Raw genomic sequence first — 18,938 nt, 5'->3', positions numbered from 1 at the left:
GCTCCCAAGGGCTCTCAAATGACCACCCCGAGGAAGAAGCTGGCATAACGCAGTTGGAAAATGGTGCACCGTACCAGTTGCGGCAATGCTTTTGCCTGCCACAATCACACATTCCTCCCACTCTGTCAGTGAAGTGGGTTCAAATCTGTTTAAGGACAACTTGCTGTTTTGAAGAGTTTCACTCCAAAAATAACTATCTGCCATTTGGAACAAATTACAGCTACTCTTAAAAATTAGCAGGGGTGATTTTCTAGATAAAGTAGAGGAGGTAACAGCCTTGGATGACGCTTGTCGAATTCTGAAGATGTTTAATGAGACCCTTAAAACAAAGATCTTTTACAAAATGAATTAATAGCATTTTAGAGGGTAATTTGCTCCCACCTCTGCTTTGATTTCGCACCGTCCTCCCTCCAAAAAATGTCAAAAACTGTCTAAAGTGTAATAGCGGGAAGTGTATGTTTTGTTTCTTTGTGACTTTTGAAAGGAGAATGAGTAAAGCAAAATGGCATGCATGCCCCCGAACCACCCCAAAGCACAAGTCATCAGCAGAGCATCTGTCATGCCTGTGCATTTGAAGCTTCCTCCCCCTCAGCTCCATGCAGTTAACCACAGGCTGTTGGAAGGTCCTGTCAGCAATCAGTCTCGCAGTAATTACTACTGTAGCTCTCTGCTCTGACCTGGGCCTCAGCTGAAGAGCCAGGGGCCACGTTCCCTTTCATAACGCTGCCTCCTCTCCTGACTCCAGGGGCACCCAGGCTCTCTCGTGAAGGCTGATGTTTCGCAGCAATTTTTCTGCTTTTTCGGTGGCAGTGAGTGACAAGAAAGGTTGAACAAAGAAAAAGGGTGGGTGACATCTGACGGGGGATTCAGTGAAAAGATTTGAAGTCAGATGCTGAAAGTTGCATTTGAACTGATGTCAGAGAGCTTGACTCATCGGATATATATATATATATATATATATATATATATCTCCGACCTGTGACCACATAACAGATATAAAGTTTGCTGGCATCTGTCTTGGTGCTGCTGTTCTCAGTTCTTCATTTAAATACTTGCACTTCTTGTGGGCTTCCTTGTTGATTGCTTTGTCTTTATTGATTTGTTGTTGATGTTATGCTGTTTTTGCACTTTGGTCCAATAAAGGAATGAAATTTCATCCAACACTACACCTGTACATGGATAAATGACCATTAATTTGAACTTGAACTTGAAATTAACCAATAACTGGTTAATTTTATTTTATTCATCAGATTTGCTTAGCAACTGGTGAAGAAGTTTTAGAGGATGCCATCATCTGGTTTTCTTAATCCAAAATGAGAGACTTTTACCACATGTACCATGAGTTATTTTGGAAACCCATCATACAATAAATACATTAGCTGTCATTAAGTGATTGGATCATTTATTCTGCATGACAGTGGAGTTTAGGACAGTTTAGTTTTTCATAGTAGTGCAGGCTTCATTCAGAGCGCTCATTGGCTTGTCTAACAGCATCTGACCCACATTTTGATCACCGGAAAAAGCAGGTTTGCATCCGTGACCGACCAGGTGTGTGGAGGTATGAAAGCTGGCAGGATTTGAGCTTCCCTCTTAACCTTTCTTTTTTTTCTTTGATTCTTGACCACTTCTGTTACTTCATGAATGGCTTTAAGACTGTCTGAAACTGTTGGCCTTATGTCTTTGTGTTCACTTTGTTGCGTCGAGACTACAAAGATGCACAAAAGATACAAGAGGTTTGGGAGGCAGTTGGATGCAGCCAAAAAGAAGGTATAATCGTCTTCGGGTGTGGCCACCCAGAACAGGTATAAACAGTTTTGCCTTTAGACATGGTGGTTGACACATCGTATGACCTTGTTCATTTGAAGGATCCTGGAACCTTTAGTCAGTGGAGCCGAGCCATACCTGTGACTGCATGTGTGAGTTAAGACTCTTACTGTGTTTGTTTGTTAACTGGATAACTGCTGATATTTCTTAAGGGCTGCTCATCTTCTGTCAGCATGTTGATGAAGTAACAAAGAAACTGTCCTTCAGGCCAGAGCGTAAGGGTTAAATCCTTCAAAAATTAACTGGCTTCATGTCAGCACTTCAGCCAGGGGTGTTAGTGACTGCTGTCAGTGTGTGAGGGGTCCTGAGGCCACAGAAACAACTTGTATGTTTTACAGAACAAAGATCATGACCCTGATTAAACATCATCCCTCTTTTACTGGCAATACTTAAACTGGAGCCGACATGTTTGAGTAGTCCTTGGACAGTTTTTATTTTTGACCTGACTAATGAAAAGCAAGTAGGATCCTTCTTTGTATCTGAGCAGTAGATAAATTATGCTAAGATACATACTACTATCAAATGTCACATTTACATGTGGCATTTTGTGTTGAACTAGTTCATCAGCATGAATAGAAGCCCACATGTTTCATTGGTTGAAAAAGCCTGTAAGCAAATGATCCTTATCAGTGCTGTGTCAAAAATCCATCTGGTTTTTAACTTTGCTGATGGACCGCGCTGCAGTGTGTTCACCCACACTCACTCATGAACTCTTAACATCAGCATTAACAGGCTTTTACTGGAATACATGACACATTTTGTTGTGTTTTTAACATAGATGCTAATGGGAACTGGAGCATCGTTTGCTGTGGTATGGAATTTCTAGTAAGTGTTTGAGAATTGGACATGTTGCAACAGCGTTGTTTGTTGATGGCAGCGGCCAGATACTGCCGGAACTAAGTGCTTTTTATAATAAAAAAATAAATAAATTAAAAAGTCAAAAAAGTGTGACATTTTAGGCTGTGAAAAATCCTTATCAGTACGTCCCTACTGGGGAGAAAATTGAACAGTGACTCATAATGCAGGACAAGTTTATGGAATGATACTCACCCTCAGTTAAGGGAGGTGTGGTGAATGGTAAACACTCTGGACTTGTAATGACAACGTAGCTCTTTTCTAAAAATGAGCCGTCTCTATTTGCGCCTTTGCGAGTCTTTCACTTCCAGCTTTGACTTTTCTTAGAAGTGGTTTAGCTGGCTTTACTTGGCGGAAGGAGGACACAGTCAAATGCTTCCTTTTTTTGTAAAGCTGTTTTTATCTCATTTTAGATGAGGGCAGAGATTTAGGATTTTGAAAATTTTGTAGACAAACAGGAAGTCATTATGGCATACAGTACACACAGAGGCGGCGCATATTTGGTCTTGTGGTTAATGGTTAGGGGCAGCAGTCAGGATGAGAAAAAGACAGAGGCAAGAAACAAAGAGCGAGAGTTTGCGCCTACGTGCGCCCCACAGAGAGAGAGAAATTTGCTTTTTAAAAATGCACCGTAATGTAAGTGCACTGAGTCACCAGTGAGAGTGAGGAGTCTCTCTTAAACAGCTCCTGGCCTCATCTCCTCTGACAAAAGCAAAGCTCGCCTTCTTCACAGAAATCCCCCTGCTCTCCCCCAGAGGATTGTGTGACACTTGTCAAAACACTGAAATGTGGGCAGAGGACACACACATACACACACACACACCCACATTCGTTGGAGGGTGCTCGTAACACTATATTGAGACAGAAACATGAATACAGACGCACTTTGTAATCTGGGGGTTTCTTCCAGGCTTGTGGTATTGAAATTTTGCACCACACACTTGGACGAGGGAATGATGGTATTCAAATTCCTTATTTCATTTGAATCTTTTTCTGTTGGTGATTTTTAGTCTGTTATCTATATGGAGATGACGGTAGTTATAGCAGGTGTTTATGATGTGTGTTGATATGTTTCTTCTTTTATATACACCACACTGGATTTTTTCTTCTCTCTCTTTGGGCTGCATTAAACATGAACTTAAATACATTTTCTTAATTTTTTCTTTAATAAATTTAATTTATTTTTTAAATTTTATAATTTTTAAAAATCAAAATTAAATATTAAAACAATCTAGTTGGCTGTTTTTGTAGCAAAACATGTGAATCAGGTAGGTAAGCATAACTGCAAAGCCACATGGCTTTTCTGTAAGTTGCACAGGATTGTTAATAAGCATCACTTACTGTTGGGCTGTTTGATATTTTGAATATGTGATATACACTTTTATCTGCACAACCACACCTTATAATAGGCTTCCCCATCTGGTTGAAAGTAGATAAGCTTTGATCCAGATATTAATGAGTTCATTGTCACTGATGGTGTAGCTTAAAGGATGGGTAAACAATGCCTGCCATGCAAATGATTTTTGTGGTTCCTCTAAATCTCAGGATTTCTGGGGGAACCCTTTTAAAAGTGGTTTTGTATTCTAAGTAAAGAATCTAAACTGTAGCTGTTACTCATGAAAATTAGTCCTGATGCCAAAATCAAGGTCTAATGATCTGCTGTAATCTTCTGAGATATATCACAAGCTCAGCACCAATTTCTAACATTATTCACTTCACAATTTACAGCTTGGCAATTTAGCAAAAAGCTGTGACTTGCAATTAGTGCAGCAGTTATAAGTGAGCATGCAAAAGAACTCATTCACAACTGGGGAGCGGAACAGGTAGGTGCTAAGTGCTTAATAAAGACATTTAAAGAAAAGGCTCCAGCAAAAGTACTCATTCATTTCCTTTTTAGACTTTTAGTATCATGGATCTTCTACGTCACCTTTCGGTTACTGTCCTTGTTACATAGTGAAGTGTATTTGCTGTGTTTAAGGCATGTTGCTTCTCCTGGAAATTTCCTGGAAGATTATTTGATGAAGTTCAGACTGATCGAAGTAATAGTTTTTACAACTTTCAACCCTAGTCAGAAGTATTTTCATAAGATGTTTGACGAGGCCTAGAAGAGGTTGTCAAAAAAGAAGTGATATTAGGAGCCACTCGCAGTGCACCATGGGAGGAAGGAAGTGGTATTGACGGGGGTTGCCAAAAAATATGATGGCTGAGCAGGTGTGAAACTTTCTCTGTAGCATCATTGTTTACTTGTGCACGTACAACATAAGAGTGTGTATATGTATATGCGTGTGAAGGTGCAGTTCAAATGTACATGCACTGTGTATGTGCAACTGTATCCATAACAATCTGCGGTTGAAAGTGTGTTATACAGGTGGCTGCTGCAGCACATTTTTATTTACCAAACACAGTTTTTTTTTTTTTTTTTATATTAGTTTCAGCCATATTGTGTATGTGTTTCATCAGTGGTGTGAATCATTCAGTATTGTCCTGTGGTAAGTTGCAGGTTGATGTATGATGTGCTTAAGATGTTGACTTGTTTATGTAACCATGTTTATGTCCTGTTATATGATGTTAATGGACACTTTGGGAAGTTGGAAAAGTTATTTTGTAACTGTATTGTAACATTTTTTTTAACTAATATTAACTTAACTTTGTGTGTTGAAAAGTTGAAGTTGAAAAATGAGGACCAAGAAGAAGCTGAAACTAAAAACAACCCATTGGTCAAAATAACAACAGATGAAAATCATTGTGAAAGGGTTTAAACCCGGGATGATGACAGTGGATATCAGTAATCATAAGTAATCTGTAGAATGTGCAGTGGGTTTTACAGAAAGTCAGCCTGGGAACAGTCATGAGTGTTTTGAAAGCTCAAAATTCAGTGCTGAAATTCAAAACAGCAGCCAACTGATGGAAAACACAGCGAGCCTGCTGAATAGCCCCTGATCTTTTTTTCTTCCTTATTGCTTGCAGTTGTTGAAGAAATATTGCAATCAAATTAAGACATTGGAAAATTTCCTCGGGGTATTGACAAGCTCTGCGAACCATTCTCAACTTTTATGTTAAGCTAAGAGTCATTGTTCCGAGGCAGCTGTATATTCACCCAGATGTGCAGATGTTATAGGTGAATCGCTGTCAAAGTGGCGATAAGCCTTTATTGTGTGAACTCATCGTCTTAAGTGCCAGCATCCTTGCAAGACATTACAAGTTGAAATACTCTGGAATACTGTTGGTCTGCCAAGACCATATGTATAAATGGTTAAGTAATCATGAGCACAGATACAAGCATGTGTACTGCGTGTATACATGTTTGTGTGTGTGTGTGTGTGTGTGTGTGTGAGCATGTGCATGTGTGTGTCCTAGCAGACTAGCAGCTGCTGTAGCTCATTAGGGTCTGCTAGAAACAGCTGTGAAACTCCATGGCAACCAGATGCAAACAGCTACTGGAATGCATGGAGTTGATGTTAGAGTTTCTCTCTTGCTCTCTCTCGCGCACACACACACACACACACACACACACACACACACACACACACACACACATCATTCATTCTCACCCTGTGTGCCAAGATCAGTGAATGGATGAGCAGCCTGGATGGATGGTGGAGAGCTTTGCATGTCGACACATACCAAGCGGGAGATGAGAGCAAATAAACACACACACATATTAAACTGTCACCATTGCTCACCTGCCAGGTGCTCAAATCTGAGGGAAAACAAAACAAACAAAAAAAAAAAGCAAAAGCAAATCGTTTACACTCATTGCGAGCAGAGCAGGCACACACACTTTTAGCAGCCTCCATGTCAAGTCTCATGTTTTAGTGTCTTTATTGACATCTAACATTAACAGCAGCTGTACTATGAAAAAAAGAAACATAATAACCAGTATCTTCCCTGATCACAGGTCAGTAATTAAGTCCTAACCCGCTACAGAGTGACTCTGTCAGCCAAAGTGTTGATCACACTGGACAGCAGTAGACTGCCTTGATTTGGGAGTGGTTTAGCATACATAACCTGAATATAGCAGTGGAGCTGAGAGCACTGGAGCATGCAGAAAGCAGCGTGAATAAGACTAGCCACACATCACACTTTGAGTTGAATTGCTCCCTTTTCCACTGCCCGAGGTTTGTAAAACTTGGCCTGCCATGCTCTGTAAAGAATAAAATAATTCCAATTATATGACTGACAGCACAAGGCTCGACTCGGGTGCTCCTTGACTGATGATATGAATCATTAATGTTTAGAGGGCCGCACTGATTTCAAATCATCCCTGTATTTGCGTTCTAGACATCTGGACAGCCCTCTGTGCCCCAATGTGATCTTAGTCTAGTTGTTTACCTCTGATGGGTAGATCTTGTTGCCACACATGGTTAAGTTTTCACCAGAAAACAGATTCCCCACATGGTCAAAAACAATCATATTGTTATATTCTATGATGGTGCAGATGCATTAGTTTGCAGATACTTGAAGTGAGATATTTCAGTTGTCTGTATTGAGTTCTAGTTTTGTATAGACTGTCAAGTCAAGTCAATTTTTATTTATATAGCGCCAATTCACAACAGAAGTTATCTCGAGGTACTGTACATATAGAGCAGGTCTAGACCACACTCTTTATCTTATAAAATTTACAGAGAGAAACCCAACAGATCCCACCATGAGCAAGCACTAGGCGACTGTGGCAAGGAAAAACTTCCTTTTAAGAGGCAGAAACCTCGAGCAGAACCGGACTCAAGGTGGGCGGCCATCTGCCTCGACCGGTTGGGTTTAGACAGAGAGGGGTGGGGGTGGGGGGATGGGGTAAGAGAAAGACAACATTGCAGATACACAGACTAAGTCAAAGTGAAAATAGTAGTAGTAATAATAATAATAATAATAATTACTATCATTATTATTAACAGTGACAACAGCGAAACATTAATAGCTTAATTTAATTTAATTTAAGCTTAATGTTTAATTATTGTAACATCATGGGTTGAGCTGGATCATGGGAGCAGCAGGAGACTCTCCAGCTCCGGAGGCAGAACCCTGCAGTAAGAGACAGTAACAGAGAGAGAGAGAGAAGCACAGCCTGGGCAGTAATGTGCTTGAGGGAAGAAACACACAGAGTGATGCAGTGATATTAAGATAGTTAAAATAAATAAAATAAAATTGACTATAGACTGAATAAAACAGTATGAAACTAATAAAACAAATAAACTAATGACAATTTCTCACTGTTCATGAGTGTAAGCTGAGGTGGGCTTCGTGTCCTCAAAAATAAAATGCCTCACTTCTTATACTTTGTTTCTGAGCTCTGATGTTTGTGGTTGCCTCATGAACTGACTGCGCTGGCCAGAGAACATCTTGGGAAAATATAAACAACAATCAGATGGTGTGTGTGTGTTTGTGTGTTGTCTGCGGAGGGAAGTGAATATTTGCGCACCCATGAGCATTTGTTTTGTTTTTGCATGTATCATTGGTCTTCTTCATGTGTCTGTTTGTTTCTGGTTAGTCATCACCAGAGTGTGTGTGTTTTTGTCTTTCGTGGGTAAAGTTGCCCATATTTCCGCATTTTCACATATTTCCAGTCATGTGTCATGGGTTCATGGCACCACCTCAAAGGGCTGGATACGGTAGATTCCCTGCGGGGTGGAGAAATGAAGATGTCAAACAAGTTAGATTCTACTTTTTCTTTTTTCTTTTTTGGGCATATATTTTTCTTTTCGCTCCAGAGTGGTTGTTTCAACGTTTTGTCTGTGCAGGTTTTGGTGCAGTACACGTGCTGTTCAAAGTGTTTGTGTTGCATCATCATTATCACTTCCCTGCCGCGGGCCAGCTCTGCATTACCTCTGCTGCCAGACACAAACACAGACACACAACACCATCACCACCACCAGCACAGTTTCAAGGACAGTGGGCGATCAAAAAGTTCTGCAACATCATGCAAATCATGACTTTGATGAAAGTTTACACTGTGATTCTTTTTGGATATAATTTGCTTAACATTAAGATGTCGTCTAAGAATAAGAAACATATCCACAAGGCTCTGTGCATTGGCACAAAAAGTGCCAGGCATCCAGAGTAATGCTTGTAACAGACTCAGCTTGGCTAGGTCAGCTTTCTTTATCCATGTTCTTAATGTTTAAAAAGAACTCCCTGGTAATGATTTCATTACTGGAGTGTTTAGTCATCTTATGTTACACTGTAAGTGACTAAAACCAACGTTGTATAAGCACAACATTTGCGCAATGATTAAAAGGTTCAAAAATGTGTCATTTACACTCCACTCAGAAAGTATATGTAAACCTGGTCTTTATGTGTAACACCACTGCACATTGTAAACGACACAAAATGACAAACTTGAAACTGAATTAATCACACAAACATCCAAAATATTTTTACCGCATGGTAGAATTCTTCCATTGCAAGTGGCTATATATGATTTGTGTGTTCTCTCAAGCCCTTTTCCATCCGAACCTTGAAATGTATTTACTCATTTTCATGTCATTCTTATTCCCACCTAACTGACTGTTCAACAAAAATTCTGCTATCAAAATCATCAAAGGCAAATGTCAGGTTTTGATGTCTCTCCCTCAGTATCAAAGAGTGAGGGCTTCTTTCTTAACCTCGCAAGCAGCATTAGCTGACATTCAGCCGTGAAGCTGAGAAAAGCCTTGATAGACTAGCATGTTGTGTCTCACACTTTCCTCAACTAGACAGAAATCTCTCACTTTTTGAATAAAAAATGTCCATGTGCATTCTCTGGGTGTGATGAAAAGTCAGTCCTGTGAATGTGGTGAATCACTAGCTGGAGTAGGAGCAGGTGAGACAGACTGAGGGACGAAAGAAGTGCCGTAGTTGGAAATAAAATAACCCTTGGGACACAAGCTAAGCATCACATATTGATGATATATTCATGCCAGAGTATCTCATGGTTTTTCCTTTTTAAAATGGATGTTTTGATGAGTGGTTGTTACTTAAAATGACTCAGAACCTTCTTAGCGTTAGAGTGGGCGTTAATGTGAAGCCAGCGGAGAAGTCAGTGTGTTATTATAAGACTCTGCAGACCAACTCCTATTCACAAGTCATGGTGTTTATTTTGGCCTGCACACAGCACCACATGGGTGGAGTTTGGTGCATCAAAGCAATTTAGAGAAGTCAAAGAAAAGTATATAAAACCCGACTGAAAAATATTGTTCTGTGTGGCAGATACCACCCAGTTGACGCTCCACGGAGGCTGAAACAAGCCACAGATGTGTCAAATGATATTTAGACTTTTAGTCCCCTGTATTGGCTTGTTTTTTTTAATGTTTGTTTCTGAAAGCTGTACTTTAGATTAACCTGCTGAGCGTCAGAGCTGGCGGCCACAGACTCGCTTCCATTTAATGAACTTTGTTATTCCCTTTTGGTAAATTCTGCTACAAAAAAAGCGTGATGATCAACTCAAGTTGCAGTAGACGCAGATAGGCGGAGCAGCATTAATCATGTAGTTGTTTTGGTTTGTTTTTCAGCCACGCATTTCCAAAACTGGGTCACATCTCCCCCCAGCCTTTCCTTTGCCATTTTACCAGATCGTCTGCCTGAGCCCGCCATATGAAGAATGATATGCGCATTGGACTCAGCGGGGGGAAATTGGCTTATCCCTCCTGCCTTTTAAGTCTCCTTCACTCTTTCTTGTCAGCGACCCAGTTTTTTAACCTTTATTTATTGAGGGGAAGGTTTTTTTTCTGAGCGTGTTTGCCCTCTCTCTCAGAGACATCTCGCTTCATATTCATGATTTTACACATGTTCACACCTGGGAGCTGCAGAGTACAAGCGCAGCCTCTGCTGAGCAGATCCACTGGAGCTGTCTGGGGCCTTGCTCAAGCCAGCTGTTTTGTAAAAAGCTTGAATTTTTGTATGTGTTTTTTTCTGTCTTGCCTTTCAAAACTTCTTTTAATCTCTGAAATGATACACTCTCTATCAGAAATGTTTTGCTTAATTTTTATGCTGTTGCAGCTGCTGAGTACAGTTACCATCTTTGACATATGGGCGTTTAGTAGCTTTAGAAGTTTGCAGGTAAAATGCCTTGCCTAACAGCACTTGAGAGGAAGAGCTTTTTTCCAGTCCAAGCAGCTCCTACCTCAAAATCCAACACACTTAACCTCTAAGCTACTATAGTTGTGAATATTGATATTTAAATTTGTAAGAAAGCTACACGGGTGATCTTTTCTGCCTTTATTTTCTCTAAAGCATTCCTCTGTCTCCGACTCTGACTCATTTCTTTGAATACATAATTGTGAACATGAACGGGGGGCAGAGTTTTAGCTTGCTAGAGGCCAAAAATCACATCTGTTCAAACGGAGGCGCGCAGTCAGTCAGTCAAAGCCTTATTGAAGCGGGAACAAAGCTTAATTGCGTGACCTTTGAGTGAAGCCTTGGCAATCAGCCTGCCCTTGGCGTGGAGGGGAGCGCCATCGCTCCACACATCATTCAGGCCAGGGCTTGTGATGAGGAGCCTGCGTTCGGAGAAATCTCAAAAGGACTTGTTCACTGTCTCGTCTCACGCTAATGAGGGGCATAAATTGTAGGCTGAGTGCCTTTTCAGAGCTCGGCAGCACGAAGCTAGGCTAATAGCTACGGATGTGACATTTCAGATCTAAGAGGGGAGAGGGGACTACAGAAAGAGCAAGAGGAAATCCTTTTCACGTTCCTATCAAAACCTTTATGTGTTATTTGAAAGGTGTCAAGTCAGTAAAGGCTGTTGATGCAAGTGACTCGGTTTAGCAACACATAATGTTTCTGCATAATAGCGGAGACTCCCTCTCGCTGTTGCCTTTATCCCCTCGCTCCCTCTCATCCGTCCTGAGCTGAAGCAGGGTGTAGTGAGCACGCTGAATAGTTTTGTCAGGTCTGTGCTCTTTTTGCCCCATTTGGTGCCTGTTCTGCCGAGCTCACGCTAAAGAACAAGCTGCCATTAGAACTGTGCCTGAAAAATGGTAAAAAAGAGAAAAAAAATATAGGTATGACTTGAATTGCACCTTAGGACTCAGAGGTAAAAATCGCAGGTGGGTTGTCAAGGAATTTGCGCAAATATAACCATTCATGTATATATAATCTTTGTTTTAACATCACGGTGTATGTGTTTATGTAGTTTGGAAATAGAAAAAAATCTAGGAGTGCACTTAAACTTTCAGTGCTATCAGGTTTGTCCAATAATCCTACAGAAATGTAGCCTCACATTTTAAGAAAGTACAGTTTTCACTATATTTGAGAGATCTGATTGAAAATTTAACACCTTGGATGGTTAGCGCTCTTATCTTTTTGTGCTAGCTATATAGCTCATCATCTTATTAAAAATAAATGGTGCTTGCTGTTGTCTGAGATGCGAAGCGTTTGTCCTGGGACGACAGATGTAGATGCTTTAATGAACTGGGAAGAGGTTGAACCGCTGTTGCAGTTTATCAAAAAAAGAGAGTAACATGTTTTGAAAAATGTCATGGATATTTACTGTATGAACACCTGGCTATGTGCTGATCCAGTCTTTACTCTTTATATTCCCAGGGCAGTTTCTTGGCTGATGCGGGACAATTTCTCAGTGCATATTTGTCTTCTCGAAGCTAGAATTTAGTACCTCTCTTCTTTCCCTGTCCTTTTTTTTTGTATTGGTTTTTTTCTCTCAGACCACCTTGAAAACCCAACTTAGTTTTCCAGGCAGTGAAAAAGATGGAAAGAGAGAGAGAGAAAGGGAGAAAATGGAGGAGAAATATAAGATCTGGAATAAAAAGCTTCTCCTGGAAGAACGTCAGGAAAAGATGCTGGCCAGTTGAATTTGCACTTGAGTTTCTTCTCTCTCTCCCTCTTCTGTCCCTTCTTCTTTCAGCTACTGTCATTTCTCCTCCTCTCTCTCATCCTGTCTGTATTTCTTCTCTGCTCTCCTCTTCTCTCAACTGGCGCATTTGGAGAGGTGTCAGACAAGCCAAATGTTTTCTCTTCTCCTTGTCTTTTCATCCCATTTTGGCCTGTCTGTCTGTTAAATATATATCTTTGCCTTTTCTTGCACTAAGCTCTCCTCCCTCCCTCCTGCTCTCCATCCAGCTTGGTGAGAGGAGAAATAAATAGGAGACAGGCCGTCATTTTTTTCAGAGGCCTGTGGCCATATGATAAAGAAAAGCATAGAAAAACATTGCCACTGCACAACAAACATGAAGAAGGTAGTAAAGTGCATTGACGTGATTCAGAGGTGTGTGTGTGTGTGTGAGCAACAGATGTGCATTCTGTAATAGAATGATGTATTTCCCCCAAAAAATCCTTCTTTTGGATTTTGATGGAATTGCAATACAAGAGGTATTTGTGGTTGTTTGTATCACAGCTTCAGTTTCAGAATCATTCCCCAGGTGTGATTCACGCCACTCTTCAGCTGGTGCGAAGCTTCGCTGAGGAAGGGTGAGTCTGAGCTAGTTCTCTTGGTAACTTACTGTAAAAACTTGGTAGAAAAGCTAAATGGCGTCTGCCTTTTCTTTAGAGGTAAGGTCTCCTTAATTTTTGTTCTTTTGTTCTGTGTTGATAGTTTAATATTTTGTACAACACATATTACATTTCTGCGTATGTCAATACTGAACTCTTAAATTATCACTTAATTAACCAATTAGTCAATTGACAGAAAATGAACCACCTTCATTTAGTCTTCGATGATAGCAGCCTATATATATATTTAATATATTGTATATTTGTACTGTTGAAACCTTTGTTTTATGGACTTAGTAAGAGCTGAGCATTGTTACAAATGTAATGGCTCAGGGTGATTGCTAAGGAGTGCGGTGCATGTAGAAGCCCAGTGTGATGTGAAGTTGCTACACTGATTTTATTTTGTTCATCCTTTTGCAAGAGAGCAGATGTCCTTGTTAGCTTCATCTCCATTAATACAGTGCAAATATGGAGTAGAATAATGTACTGGGCGGGCTAAGTGTGTGTGCTTGTTGTAGTGTGTTTTCTTTGAATAAAGGCTGTAAGGTACCAGAATCGTGTTTTGGTGCATGTTAGAGAAAGTGTGTAAGAGTGTTCATGTGTGTCTGTGCTTGCTGAAATCACTGAGTCACTCTACTAATGCACTGATCACACACACGCACGCACGCACGCACATACACACGCACACTCTCTTCTCTCATTCTGTCATTCTCTCATCAACCCCTTTCTCTCCCTCTCCATCTTTTTCTCACTCTTAATCACCCACTCAACACTCACACACACACACACACACACTTCTTCCTGAGTCCTGTGGACCTTCCAAGCAGCCAATCATTAGAGCCCATCCCTGTGCTCTGATGTGGCTGCTAAAATTAGCCTCCTCTCTCTGTGAGTCGACATCTGCCATGACGCACTGTGGAGAGCCAGGTAGCCATGATGCCCAGAGGGGAGAGAAAACTCTACTTATTCCTTTCTTGCTCTCCTCTCCACACTCCACTTTCCTCCCCTCTCCTCTCCTCCTTTCATCCCCCTTTCTCTCCCTCATAACTCTTTACCTCAGAGTTTCTCTTCTCTTTTGTCTTCAGCAGGTTTTTTTTCAGTCTGCTAAGGCAGATATTAATTCTTTTTTTGTTTTTTTTTGTTTTTTTTGCTTGAACCCATTTTAGGCCCAGGGATGAGGTCTGACTTACTGTACAGCTGCTGTTGGTTCTCCTTTTATATTCCTTTTTGACAGTACAAAGTGACTGTTATAAACCTCATTCAAGAGAATGTATCACAGTGCCAGAGGGTATATGTAATCCTTTACCATTCAGTCAGTAGAGACGTAATATTTGAACTGCAGTATTTCCAAAGCCTTAACATGTTTTACGCATTTGAAATGTTTCTCAACTTAAATGTCTCAGAGGATTTATTTCCATTTTCGTGTACTGGTCATTTATAGCAACGTTTTCAAACCTTCGCAGCCTTCCATTTGCAGATGAATATTCAACTCAAAATGATGAATAAAAATGAAAGAAACAATTTTGGTTGAAAGTATTTTTTTTTTCTGTTCAAAAGTAAATGAAGCTTTTATAACATTTCAGGTTCTCAAGGAGATAATATTTACATATGTTATATTAAATTGATACTGCCTAGTTAACTAGTTAACTTTATTTTTTATTGACCTGGCATCATATTTGACATATTTGGCAGTTTGTCCCTGCAGATGCAGCGTTCTGGTGCGGGACAACTCGTTTCCCTTGTTCAGGAAAAGCCATAACCAAAGCACTTGTCACTGCTGAGCCTGATTTCAGGTGTTTTGGTCAGCTCCGGTTCAGTTGGTTCAGACCATGTCAAGGATCGAGATAAATCAGGATTTCTTTTAACTCCATTCACACAGACCAATTTTTTCATCCCTGCTCTGACAGTGATTATTTCCGACTGCTGGCCTCATGGAAAAACACTCATGCCGGTAAGCGTGGTGTGTTACCACGGCAACCATCAATTATGAGCTGTCATGTCTTAAACTGCCGCACAAGTACATATGCATATATGTATAGTTAGAAGGGTTTTTGTGCTTGTCGTTAAGGCATCCACTTCAGGAAGCACAGATGTATGGTTCCAGAGCTTGCATTAGAGATTTTTCATCAGGAATGAGCTGTTTGCCTCTTGTTGTGTTTCAGTATCACACTACAGGTGTTACTTAAAGTCTTTAACTTGACTTTGTAAAAGGGTAGAAGCTCTATTTCCTCTGTAACCACCCACTCTGTGAACAGGAATTTATTTAAATAAATAAATAAATTATCGTTGACAATGTCGGACATCAGCCAACAGCAGCAATGAATTGTGTGGTAATTAAAGAGCTCTATGTGAATGTCCAAAAAAAATTCCTCTCCTCAGGAATTGTGATTGATTCATAATGTCAGTGAATTGGAAGCTGGCAAATACAACTATCCTCAGTGTAAAAATCTCTTTCCTGTTGACAAGTTTATCACTATTAAATAATAATTACGCAACTATAGCTGTGTGCTAACCCCCAAGAGCACAACAAATTCCACCTCTTCATTGTACATTCAGTTTGTTTAGCTGGACTCATGCTGCCCTTATGGGTCTTTTGCACCTTATGGGGTGCTGATAACTATGGCACCACTATTGCACTCATAATCACAGTGAAGAAGGCCCTGGCAGAATTCAGCAGGCTAATAATAACAGCGGGATGAGAGGTGAAGGGGAGAGCATCCTCCCTTTCCCTCTCTTTCTATCAGCACTCTCATCTTTTTCAAAGTCATCCATGAACCAGGCTGATAGTTTTTCAAGATAAACAGCAAGTCAAGCGATAGTGTGTGATGTCAGCTGGCCTTTAAAAGAACCTAGCACTTTGTCACTGTGCTTCAAGGAAACTTGCTCAGCAACACCACGATGACAAGGTCTATTGTGTGGGTGGGAGGTAAGGTGTGTAAGTGCGTGCCAGTGTGTGTGTGTGTGTATACACTGTAGGATTGTGTATTTTTGTGTAAAATGCACTTGTGTGTGACCATGCATATATACATCCATGCATATATGTCTGTGTTTATGTGCGTGTCCTTCCCCCTGCGTAGGTGTGTTTAGTCGTGTCATTTCTGTATATCAGTGTGTATCTGTGTTTATTTGAATGTGTGCGTTTCTGCTTTGGTGTCAGTGCGAACATGTCTTTTTGTATCTCTATCTGCCAGAGTGTGTGTGTGCTCTTCCTGGGTTTGAAATGTCAGCTTTCAACAGTCATCGTCAGTGGTTTCTGTTCTGTTTGGCTCAGGGGGGGAGCAGACAGCGCTAATCTATCAACGCTCCGCAGATGGTCAGAGATACAAGTCTGTCCACAGAATGAGACAGACAGGCAAACTGCCTCATACAGCATACAAACAAGCTGAATCAAGGCTGGCAGAAGCTTGTAGTTTACAGAACAAGGTGAGGATTGTTCCTGAAAGATTGCAGGTTTGACGTCTGAAAACTTGAGGATTTTGTATGTGTACATAGTAGCAGTTTATTTTTCTTTTGTGGCTCATTTATATAATTACCATATAATTTGTACCAGGTGAAGACATGAACGTTTCAGAAATGTCAGTAGCACTAGCTACAGTAGTTGCAGCAACAATAGCAGTAAGTAGTGTAAGGAGGTAGAGTGGGTTGCCCACAGACCAGGAGGTTTACTCGATGGCATACACTCATCGGTGTGTGAGTGTTTGTGTATTAGAGTGCTGCATGTATAGAAGTGTGAATAGGTGAATGTGACCTGTAGATTAAAGCGCTTGAGAGTGCTTGATATGACTGGAGAAGTGCTATATAAATGCAGTCCATTTACCATTTAGAAGCAGCAGTAGTGGCAGAAATAAAACATTATTGGTGGTAGAAGAAGTAACTACTAGTAATGTTAAACTCTTGGGGGAGGGGTTGTCTTAAATTCTCATGATTTATTACTGTTACTGTGTTAGGAGGAGTAGTAGTTTTAGTAATGATAGTAGTAGAGGCTATGGTGGTGGTGGTGTTATTGCTGGTAGTTTTAGTTATGACAGTGTAAAAATTTGTGATAGAGCCATGATCAGTTCTCAGACAGTGCTCCCCTAAGTATGCCTGTGTTTTCGAGTGTGATTATTAATGCCTGTCAGCACCCCTGCCAGTACGCACGCACACACACACACACACACACACACACACACACACACACACACACAGTACACAGTACACACTCCACAACCCCTGTTCATGTCATCAGCACAGATCTAGATTGGACTTAATGAGAGCCCTGCGTGCATACAGCCCTTAACTCAACACAGCGTACTGATCAACTGACTGGTCAGAGGAAAGTGTGCGTATGTGTCTGCGTGGTATGTTTCCTTATGTGTCTGATTGTGCAAGATGTGCGTTGTCCTGTGTGTGTGTGTATAAAACACATTCCGTATTAATGTGTATTTCCTGCTCTCACATTAATGTTGAACTAGAGTTTCTGTGGAACCTTTTCTGAGCAGCTGAATCTCATCTATTCTGTTTCAGCGAGAGGTCATTGATCACTCCACTCTGCATTATTGGATAGCTCGTGATGCAAACCAAACTGATTACGAGACAAAAAGAAAAAAATAAACTTGAGTTATTGAAATGCAAATGAGTGCAACACTTACAGCACAACAGCCTGTCACATTTGAGGAAATGAGGCAGCTCAGGATCTTTTCCAGACAGAATCAAAATAATTTGATCTTCACTGAATCATGATTTGGAGAGAAAGTTATCATCTGAGTTGTAGGATTCCCAAACTGAGTGATCCAGCTTTTCAGACATACAGAAGCTGTACAGAACAGAGCGGCAGATGTTGGCAGTGTCTCTGGTGTGTAGATAATTGTGGAAAGAGTAAATTAAGCTATTGCCTTTCAGCTAATCTCACTGCGGCGTTTTTGGGAAATAATTAGGTGTTTTCGCCGTGTTGCAGCAGAAAAATAAAAAGAGACACATAAACAAACTTGATGAGCAACTGACTGAAATGGCCACGAGCAGCTGAATACAATGGATGATGGTGATGACATATGAATTAATTGCATGCTAAAGGGGATTTTCTGTCCGTCTGTTGGAAATTTACTGTATCATTCCCGCTTTTGAAGGAGTTGGGCATCCACTCAATATTTTCATTCACAAATTATGATTTATCAAATTTGGAAAGCCGAGTGGAAATGGCAAAATTCAATCAAATGTCCTCAGAACAAAGTTATTACGGTTGATCGATGTGGAAAATCTTTCTAGCAATAAATAAATCATGTGATAAATGGAAAAAGAAATGCACTTCTTGAGTAATTACTGACAGAGTTTCCATGGCTGCTTCGGGCTCGTTACACAACAGTCTCTGTCCACCGAAATCAGCCAGAAACGACATTTGTATTGTCACTCCCGTACATAACTCTTCATTAGCTGTTCCGTTATAATACAGCCAAGTGCATTTCTTTGTTTTTGTCTTAGCTTGAAATACAGCCGACATTAACTGACTCTGTAGAAGATAAACAAGTTACTCAAATCTAATCAACTCTTGAAGGACTCTGTTTTTCCATGCGTTTTTTTTTTTACTCTGAAAGCTGAGGGAAATGCGCCTCATTTCTATTTCTATGTTTTGCATAAAAAATTGCTTGACAGTTTGGAAACTGTGTCTGTGCCCCCCCTCACCACCACCACACACACACACACACACACACACACACACACACACACACACACAAAAAAAAAAACACCTGTCTGACTCTGTGCCTGTCTACCTGGTTGTGTCACGTTTTTACAGTGCTCCTTCTCCGTCTGTCTGCCTGCCCCGTCCATCACCACAAAGAACGTCTGTCACAAGGAGAGTAGAA

General features: G+C 40.6%; 1 protein-coding gene across 2 annotated transcripts in view; it reads left to right on the top strand.

Annotated features, from left to right (window-relative positions):
• jade2 (jade family PHD finger 2) overlaps positions 1-18,938 on the top strand; it is a 169,315-nt gene that overhangs the window by 26,853 nt on the left and 123,524 nt on the right. The gene's annotated exons all lie outside the window — the stretch shown is intronic.

This window comes from Lates calcarifer, linkage group LG20 (genome assembly GCF_001640805.2).
Source record: "Lates calcarifer isolate ASB-BC8 linkage group LG20, TLL_Latcal_v3, whole genome shotgun sequence".
NCBI classification, from domain to species: domain Eukaryota; kingdom Metazoa; phylum Chordata; class Actinopteri; family Centropomidae; genus Lates; species Lates calcarifer.
The sequence above is the reverse complement of the archived record's forward strand: the minus strand, read 5'-3'. Positions and strand labels throughout refer to the sequence as shown.